We start from the raw sequence: 10,542 nt of genomic DNA, 5'->3' as shown, positions 1-10,542 counted from the left end.
AACTCCTGACACCCCCACAGGGTTAGACTGTAAAACCTCTTCCATGACTTGCTGACTCTATAGGATAATAGCAACAGGAAAAGAACTGAGGGACCTGCAGATGAGGATGAATAGGGCCCCAACCAGTGCCTGAGGCTGAGGTTAGAACTGACTACAAAGACACAGGAAACCAAGGGCCCAGTTTCCCCTCCACGCTGAAATACGCACCCTCTTGTTTGGGTCATGTCTACTATGTGAATACTTAACCATGGAGGTCTGGGGCTCTGGTGGCTTCCATAGCTGGCTAGTCTCTTGATGGAGAGAAATCAGGGCTTCTCTCATCCATGCCGGAATTTCATTTAGATGTCAACTTTCAAGCTTCCCTTTTTCCAGATGGGATTCTAGTCCTGGTTCTGGAACAGGGTAGTGGTGTGTGGTCCAGGATAGTTCAATTATCTGGCCCTTTGTTCACTTCTTATAATCATTGATACAGTCAACAAAAATTGGTTAAAAACAATATATGCCAGACGTATGTCCCTGAGTTCTGGGACAATAACCAAAATTGAATAAGGCAATATCCTACTCTCAAGCAATAGAGGGTAGGAATAGAATAATAATAATATAATACAATAGCTCTATAGTGGTATGTAAACTATAAAAGCATTATTTTACATGTATCTATTGAACTGTCTTAACTAAATAAGGTGGTTAGTACTATAATTATTCCAAGGATTCATTCACTCAGAACATTTGTAGAGCAATTACTATCTGCCAGTCACTTCCAAGTGGTAAGCGAGATAGAAATGGTTCTTTGTGGAGCTCACAATTTATTGGAGAATGGAAACACAATTACAAAAAAAAGTGTGATAAGTTCTGGGAGAAGGGTGGTACAGGATCCTGTGGGGCAGTGGTGGCTCCATATAGGAGGGACATGGGGATACTGATCAGGAAGGAGTAGGGGACAGGGCTAGAAGCTGCATTAGTATATTAAGTTATGTCAGACTGCCAAAACAAAACACACAAAAAATCAGTAGTCCATGGTAAAGAATTGCTATAGGAACAGCCAGTAGGGGCAGTTATGCTGGTCTTGGTGAATCAGGGGAAGCCTCCTAGAGGAACAGATGTCCATGCTGAGGCCAAATGCTGGACAGGAGTTAGCCAGACAGGGAAATCGCATTCTGGGCAGAGGAGACAGCAAAGGTCAAGAAACATGACAACTTTGGAAGACTGTAACTTGTTCAGAGGCAGAGGGTGCAAAGGAGAAATGAGGAAAGGTGAAGCTGGAGAGGTGGGCTTAGTCCAGCTCTTGCTGGGCCTTTTCAGCCGTGTTAAAGATTTAGACTGTATCCAGAGGGACGTTGAACTTTAAGCCTAAGACTGAAAAGGTGAGAATTGTGCCTTAGATCACTATAGTTGCAGTGTGGAGACTGGTTTGGAAAGGGGAGAAATCAGAGGCTTTTACAGCCATCCCAGGGAGAGAGAATGAACACCAGAATTAGGGTAATGGAAGATGGAAAGAAGAGAAATCGTTTTATGGGTTGCTTAGGAGATAGAAATTGACATGTCTTGGGATTGTTTTGCCGTGTAGGGGAGAGAGACAAGTCAAGAGTATACATCCTGTTTCTGACTTGGCAACTGGGTGGGTCATGGGTCTGTTTCCTGAGACAGTTGTCTACAGCCATACCACCGTGAGCGCCCTAGATCTCATCTGAGACAGTTTATGCAAATGGAGCTTGGGGAAAGAGAGGGCGTGGCTGGAGACAGAGATTTGGGCGTCATCAACATATAGGTGTGGGGAGCAGAGAAGGCTGAGGAAGAAAGCAGGAAACATATAAAAAGGAGAGCAGGGAAAGGAGCCAGTGAGACAGGAAAAACCTAGTAACATGGTGTGATGAAGCTAGGGGAGGAAGGAAGGAAGGAAGGGCGGCATGGAACGCTGCTGATGGGTGGTGGCATGGAGAATGAAGAGTATCCACCAGCAACGAGAGGGGCCTCCATGGTCTTGGTGGGAGCATTTCTTTGGAGAGGTGGAATCAGAGGCCCCAGATGTCAGAGGGTAAAGGAATAATTTGGAGGAAAAGAGTAAAGGCAGTGGAGGTGAGGAGAGAATTTTCAAAATGTTTGGCAGTGATTGCAATGAAAGAAAAAAATGGAGGGAGCAGAGTATATGCAGTTGAGGAATTTTTTTAGTTTGGAATGTGTTAACACGATGTTAGGAAGAAGGATCAAGTGAAAGAGAAAGGTGAAAATGCTGGAAGGTGGGGCTTAGTGATGAAACAAACCTTGGGGACAGGTGGGCGTGGTACTGAGAGTCCCAGTGAGGGGAGTGCCCTCAGGCAGGCGCCGGTGGCTTCTGTCATAGGAGGGAACAGCGCTGACATTCAGCTGGTTCGCACTGATACGGCTCAACCAGTTGTTAAAACATGTCTGTTCCAGTGTCAGTAATATACAAGTAACTGCTATAAGCAGTAAAAATTATAAATTCTAATACAAACTCAGTTCAAGCTAATTAAGAGATCGCAACAGCCGTTGGTAAATGGACTTCCCGCTGCATTTGAGAAGCTTTGCAGCGCTATCTGCCGGTGTCGTAGCATCACTGCAGGCTGAGAGGCTGCTTTGCGCCTTTATCTTGAAGCACTCTGAAATTGCCTGTTTAAATTACCTTGGAATCATGGAGTTGCTACTGCTTCTGAATAGTTTATCTTCTACTTTGATTTTATTGTTAGTGCATTGTCGTTCTTGTGTCAGTAGCAAGTTTCAGTGTTTTAATATTTACAAATACAAAAATTTTTAATAAAATATTAAAGCCAAACTTGAATGAAGAGACAACAAAGTTTGGATATGTTTCTTTATGTGCCTTTTGACATATCATAAATGAGAATCTTTTGATTCCTAAGGAGAACAAAGAAGAAATATTAATGAGCTGCAGCCTGGAATTTTTCTGTTACTATGTAAAAATCAGAATAATATGGAAATCGTTTGCAACTTTTTATTTTGAAAAATTTCTAACATAGAAAAAGAACAATAAACACCCAAATACTGAAAGATTCAACAAATTCTACATTTTGCCATATTTGCTTTACTAGTTTTTACCAGCTTCTGTATTCATCGATTTTTCTGTCTACTTATCCATTTTTTTGTTGTCATTACCTTTTATTTTTAAAAATTTTAACCTTTAATTGTAAATTGGCAAATTATAGTTGTACATATTTATGGGGTACAAAGTGATGTTATGATTCATGAATACACTGTGGGATGATTAAATCAAGCTAATTAACATCTATCACTTTTTTTTTTTTTGAGACGGAGTTTCACTCTTGTCGCCCAGGCTGGAGTGCAGTGGTGCAATCTCAGCTCACTGCAACTTCCGCCTCCCAGGTTCAAGTGATTCTTCTGCCTCAGCCTCCCGAGTAGCTGGGATAGCAGGCGTCCGCCACCACGCCTGGCTAATTTTTTGTATTTTTAGTAGATATGGAGTTTCACCATGTTGGCCAGGCTGGTCTCGAACTCCTGACCTCAGGTGATCCACCCACCTCCGCCTCCCAAAGTGCTGTACAGATGTGAGCCACTGCGCCCGGCCCAACATCTATCACTTTTAAATACTTACATCTTTTGTGGTGAGAATGTTTGAAATTTACTCTCTACATTCAGAGGAGAGAACATGTTAAAAATGTAAAAAAGATATTTACCCTCACCACTTTTGAAATGTACAAGAATTATTTACTATATTCACTTTGCTGTGCAATATCTCTCAAAGAAAAATAAAAGCTTATTTTTCCAGTCCAATGAAGCTTTGTACCCTCTAACCATCATATCCCCATTTCCCCCAGACCCCCAGCCTCTGGTAACCACTATTCTACTCTCTCCTCCCTTGAGTTCAATTGTTTTAGATTCCACTTATAAGTGAGAACATACAGTATTTGTCTTTCTGTGCCTGGCTTACTTCACTTAGCATAATGTTCTCCAATTCCATTAACGCTGTCTCAAATGACAAATTTCTTTTTAAAGGCTGAATAGCATTCTACGGTATATATACCATATTTTCTTTCTTTCTTTCTCTTTTTTTTTTTTTTGAGACGGAGTCTCGCTCTGTCACCCAGGTTGGAGTGCACTAGTGCAATCTCGGCTCACTGCAAGCTCTGCCTCCCAGGTTCAAGTGATTCTCCTGCCTCAGGCTCCCGAGTAGCTGGGACTACAGGCGCCTGCCACCACGCCCGGCTAATTTTTTTTGTATTTTTAGTAGAGACGGGGTTTCACCATGTTAGCCAGGATGCTCTCGATATCCTGACCTCGTGATCTGCCTGCCTCGACCTCCCAAAGCGCTGGGATTACAGGCATGAGCCACTGCGCCTGGCCTATATACCATATTTTCTTTTTCCATTCATCTGCTGATGAACACTCGGTTTGACTATGTAACTTCACTGTGGTTAATAGTGCTGCAGTGAACATGAGAGTGCAGGTATCTCCTCGACCTACGGATTTCAAATCTCTTTAGTAAATACCCAGATGCAAGATTGCTGGATCATATGGTAATTCTTTTTTTTTTTTTTTTTTTTTTGAGATAGAGTTTCACTCTTGTTGCCCAGGCTGGAGTGCAATGGCGTGGTCTCAGCTCACTGCAACCTCTGCCTCCCGGGTTCAAGCGGTTCTCCTGCCTCAGCCTCTCGAGTAGCTGGGATTACAGGCGCCCACCACCACGCCAAACTAATTTTTGTATTTTTAGTAGAGATGGGGTTTCACCATATTGGCCAGGCTGGTCTCGAACTCCCAACCTCAGGTGATCTGCTCGCCTCGGCCTCCCAAAATGCTGGGATTAGAGGTGTGAGCCACTGTGCCCAGCCCCATATGGTAATTCTATTTTTAGTTTTTTGAAGAACCTCCATACAGTTTTCCATAATAGCTGTACTAATTTACATTCCTACCAACAGTATACAAAGGTTGTCTTTTCTCAACCATTTGAACTTTTTTTTTTTCTTTTTGAGATGGAGTTTTGCTCTGTCACCCAGGTTGGAGTGCAGTGGTGCAATCTTGGTTCACTGCAACCTCTGCCTCCCGGGTTCAAGTGATTCTCTTGCCTCAGCCTCCCCATTAGCTGGGACTACAGGTGTGCACCACCATGCCTGGCGAATTTTTGTATTTTTAGTAGAGACAAGATTACACCACGTTGGCCAAGGTGGCCTCAAACTCCTGACTTCAGGTGATCCGCCTGCTTCGGCCTCCCAAAGTGCTGGGATTACACTGCACCCGGCCCTGAACCATTTGAAAGTTGGAGACATCGGCTGGGCACGGTGGCTCATACCTGTAATCCCAGTACTTTGGGAGGCCAAGGTAGGCGGATCACCTGAGGCCAGGAGTTGGAGACCAGCCTGGCTAACATGGTGAAACCCTGTCTCTACTAAAAATACAAAAAATTAGCCGGGCATGGTGGTGCATGCTTATGATCCCAGCTACTCAGGACGCTGAGGTGGGAAAATTGCTCGAACCTGGGAGGCGGAGGTTGCAGTGAGCCAAGATAGCGCCACTGCACTCTAGCCTGGGTGACAGAGCAAAACTCCATCTCAAATAAAAAAAAGAAAGTTGCAGACATCATGACCATTCACCCCTAAATACTTCATATACATCTCTTACACAATCATAATAGAATCATCATGTTTAATGAGTTAATAATTTTTAATGTCATCTAGCATTAAACTTCTCCAATTTGAATGCCTTTTATAGCATTTAATTTTTCCTAGCTTTATTTAAGTATAATTACCAAATAAAAATTGTATAGATTTATGGTGTATAGCATGATGTCTTAATATATAGCTTTTAAAAAATGCCCAGAACAGGAACCAGTCAAGTTTCAACATTGCATTTTTGTAAGTCCTTTTCTCACCCCCTTCTTCTTAATCTACAATCATCCAGTTTTTTTCTTCTTGGAATTGGATCTTTGAGGAGACTAGGGCAGTTGTCTTTTAGACTGTTCAACATTCTAGATTTGTCTTACTCTTTCTTTGATGTCACTTAATGTGTTCATCTGTCTCCCTGAGTTTTGAGGGGTTTTCCCCCCAATTTCTTGGTTAGATTCAGGTTACCCAATCTTGGGACTAATTCCTCAAACTTGCTGTATATGTCACATTGCCTCACATCAGAAGGCATAGGATATGAAGTCATCCCACAAGCAGTGATGCTAAGTATGATTGCTTGGTTAAGATGGACACGGTCAGATCTTTTCTATAAAGGTTATGTTTCCCTCTTGGCAATTAGCAAGTCATCTACATGGTTTTTTGACACTGTGTGTATATGCTAAAAAACTTTCTCTTATCGCCATCTACAGTGATTCTTGCTTGAATTGGTTATTTCATCAGAAATTACAAAAGGTGCTTTTCTAATTCTCCCACTTCTACATTTATAAGGGCATAATTACCTAGGAAGGAGCTTTCTCTCGCCAACTGGAAAAAGTAGGGTCCTTCTCAAACTCCTGACCTCAAGTGATCCGCCTGCCTCAGCCTCCCAAAGTGCTGGTATTACAGACATGAGCCACAGTGCCCGGCCAAAGTAGGGTCCTTCTAAAAGGCAAGGGAAATGCTTATTTCCCTTTACCAGTTTTCAGAATAAGGTGTTGGTATGATATTAATCTCCAAAGGTAGAAAATTTATTTTTTTTCTTTTTTTAAACTATGGATTTAAGGTTTTTATCCATTCAGTATTTCTTTTATTTTTTGAGACAGCATCACGGTCTGTTGCCTAGGCTGGAGTGCAGTGGCGCAATTACCACTCACTGCAGCCTCAACCTGCCAGGCTCAAGTGATCCTCCTACCTCAGCCTCCTGAGTAGCTGGGACCACAGGTGCATGCCACCACAACCAGATGTTTTTTGTATTTTTTGTAGAGATGAGGTTTTGCCATGTTGCCTGAGCTCAAGCGATCCACCTGCCTTGACCTCCCAAAGTGCTGGGACTACACCATACCAGGTATCCATTTAATATTTCACAATTGATTACAGTCATTATTTTTTTGTGCTCGAACTGTACCTTATGTGTCCAGTGGGAGCCTTTTTTTTTTTTTTTTTTATTTGAGATGGAGTCTCACTCTGTCACCAGGCTGGAGTGCAGTGGCACGATCTTGGCTCACTGCAACCTCCACCTCCTGGGTTCAAGTGATTCTCCTGCCTCAGCCTCCCAAGTAGCTGGGACTACAGGTGCATGCCACCACGCCCAGCTAATTTTTGTATTTTTAGTGCAGACGGGGTTTCACCTTATTGGCCAGAATGGTCTGGATTGGGAGAGGGCCCCAGTGGGAGCCCTTTTAAGCTAACTCCTATATCCTTTCTGACATACCCCAAAAGTTCTGTGAGCACTTGCTTGCTTTTGACACAACCAGATGTCCCAGGCACAATTTTTACTTTCTCAGCTCCAGATGTGGAATCAGCCATTTTTCTTTTTCTTTCTTTTTCCTTTCTTTATTTCCTTTTTTTTTTTTTTTCTTGAGACAGAGTCTCACTCTGTCACCCAGGCTGAAGTGTAGTGGCATGATCTTGGCTCACCGCAACCTCTGCCTCCCGGGTTCAAGCAATCCTCCCACCTCAGCCTCCTGAGTAACTGGGATTATAGGCGTTGCCACTATGCCTGGCTAATTTTTGTATTTTTAGTAGAGATGGGGTTTCATTATGTTGGCCAGGCTGGTCTCAAACTCTTGGCCTCAAGTGATCTGCATCTGCCTGCCTTTAGCCTCCCAAATTGCTGGGATTACAGGCATGAGCCACTGCACTTGGCCAAAATCAGCCATCTTTCTTTTTTTTTTTTGAGACGGAGTCTTGCTCTGTCACCCAGGCTGGAGTGCAGTGGTGCAATCTCAGCTCACTGCAAGCTCTGTCCCGGGGTTCATGCCATTCTCCTGCCTCAGCCTCCCAAGTAGCTGGGACTACAGGTGTCCACCACCGTGCCTGGCTACTTTTTTTGTATTTTTAGTAGAGACAGGTTTTCACTGTGTTCGCCAGGACGGTCTCGATCTCCTGACCTCGTGATCCGCCCGCCTCGGCCTCCCAAAGTGCTGGGATTACAGGCGTGAGCCACCGCGCCCAGCCCTAATCAGCCATCTTTCTAAGGAACATTGATTCGTTTTAGTGAGGAATGGTCTTTAGTAACTACTCTTTAGTGCTGGGAGAGCTCATTGCTACAGAGGTGTCATCGCTTTAAGTCACATTTAGGGTTTAAAAAAAATCATGAATTCATATTGGTATTTCCAATTCAAATTGTACATTATAGGTTTTTCCCTCTTCTTTGATTTTGTATTTGTATATCTTTTATCAGGGCAACCGAAAGCCTTGGCTCTTAATACTCTTAATATATTTACCTAGTTCTCTCTCCTATGATATACATAAAATAATTTTAAAATTGCATTGGGCTGGGCATGGTGGCTCATGCCTGTAATCCCAGCACTTTGGGAGGCTGAGGTGGGCGTATCACTGGAGGTCAGTAGTTCGAGACCAGCCTGGCCAACATGGCGAAACCCCGTCTCTACTCAAAATACAAAAATTAGCTGGGCGTGGTGGTGGGCATCTGTAATCCCAGCTACTAGGGAGGCTGAGGCAGGAGAATAGCTTGAACTTGGGAAGTGGAGGTTGCAGTGAGCCAAGATTACGCCACTGCACTCCACTCTGGGTGACAGGGCGAGACTCTGTCTCAAACAAACAAAAAAAATCGGCTGGACATGGTGCATTCACCTGTAATCCCAGCTACTCAGGAGGCTGAGGTGGGTGGATTGCTTGAGCCCGAGAGATTGAGGCTGCTGTGAGCTATGATCGTGCCACTGCACTCTAGCCTGGGCAACAGAGCAAGATCTTGTCAAAAAAAAAAAATTGGGAAACAAAAACTTCTAGGGCTTCTGAAGTCACCCCATGAGTAACTGAGTGTGATGAGTGTAGGACTCCTGGTCCCAGCACCTGGTCTCATTTCTGTTTCTCAAACATGTCCTTTCCACCCCAAGAATTTTATCCCTTTTTGTTCCGTGGTCTGGAATACTCTATCCCACCTACCGGCCACCTGTAGTCTTGCCACATCCAGTCTCTGCTGACATATTCCTCAGAGGGGAATATGTGCCCGATTCCCCTCCTTTCAACCTAGGCAAGGTGAGTTTCTCCTGCATGAGTTCCTCTATGGCCAATGAGCCTCACACAATTGAGTGTCTACCATCCACCCACCAGCAAGGCCCCAAGACAGCACGTTTTCTTCCCTGTTGATCACTCTATTCTCAGTACCTATAACAGCACTGTATTAGTCAGGGTGTTCCAGAGAGTTAGAACCAGTCGGATGAAAGAACTGTTTCATGCTATCATTGGGGCCAGCAAATCAAAAATCTGCAGAGCAGGCAGGCCAGCAGCAGAGAGTTGATGTTGCAGCTCAGGTCCAAAGGCGGTGTGGAGGCAGAATTCCCTCTTCCTCAGGGACCTCAGTCTTTTTGTCTTAGGCCTTTGAATGATTGGATGAGGCCCACCCACACTGTGGAGGGCAGTCTCCTTTATTCAAAATGCACCAATCTGAATCATCGGAAAAACCCTCACAAAACCATCCATAATGTTTGACCAAATATCTGAATACCATGGCTTAGCCAAGTTGACAAATAAAATTAACCATCACAAGTACCTAGCACAAATGCATAATTTTATGTCTATATGTATATATATTTTCTTATACATACATATGCATGCATACACATATTTATGATTATAAAAAGTATATATATATATAGAGAGAGAGAGAAATAAAGGAATGATCCATGTACCATACAAAGACACTAGAAACATAAATTTGTAGATAGCAGCAGATCTCATTACAATGTTTAATTTTATGTGTCAACTTGTCTGGGCCATGGTGTCCTGATATTTAGTTAAACATTATTCTGGATGTTTCTATGAAGGTGTTTTTGGATGAGATTTACATTTAAATTGGTGAACTTTAAATGTAATGAGGGTGGGCTTCATCCAATCAGTTGAAGGCCTGATTAGAACAAAAGGCTGTCCTCTCTCTTTTGTTCTGGTCAGAATTTTCCAGCACACCACCTTTGGACTTGAACTGCAACTCTTTCCTGTGTCTCCAGCCTGCTGGGCTCTCCTATCAGACTTTGGACTCACCAAGCCTCCACAATTTTGTGAGCTAATTCCTTAAAATAAGTCACACTCTCTCTTTCTCTCTCTGCAAGTATGTATGTATGTATGTATATTCTATTTCTCTGGAGAACCCTAACTCAGAAGGCAAAAATGCCCTCTACGGCAGGGCGCAGTGGCTCATGCCTGTAATCCTAGCACTTTGGGAGGCTGATGCGGGCGGATCACCTGAGGTCAGGAGTTCAAGATCAGCCTGGCCAACATAGTTAAACCCCGTCTCTATTAAAAAAAAAACAAAAAAAACCCCACAAAAATTAGCTGGGCGTGGTGGCAGGTGCCTATAATCCCAGCTACTCAGGAGGCTGAGGCAGGAGAATTGCTTGAACCTGGGGGGCGGAGGTTGCAGGGAGCCAAAAATGTGCCACTTCACTCCAGCCTGGGTGAAAGAGCGAAACTCCGTCTCAAAAAGAAAACCAAA

The sequence above is a fragment of the Pongo pygmaeus genome, chromosome 5, assembly GCF_028885625.2.
Source record: "Pongo pygmaeus isolate AG05252 chromosome 5, NHGRI_mPonPyg2-v2.0_pri, whole genome shotgun sequence".
NCBI classification, from domain to species: domain Eukaryota; kingdom Metazoa; phylum Chordata; class Mammalia; order Primates; family Hominidae; genus Pongo; species Pongo pygmaeus.
Note: the sequence above shows the minus strand (reverse complement) of the source record.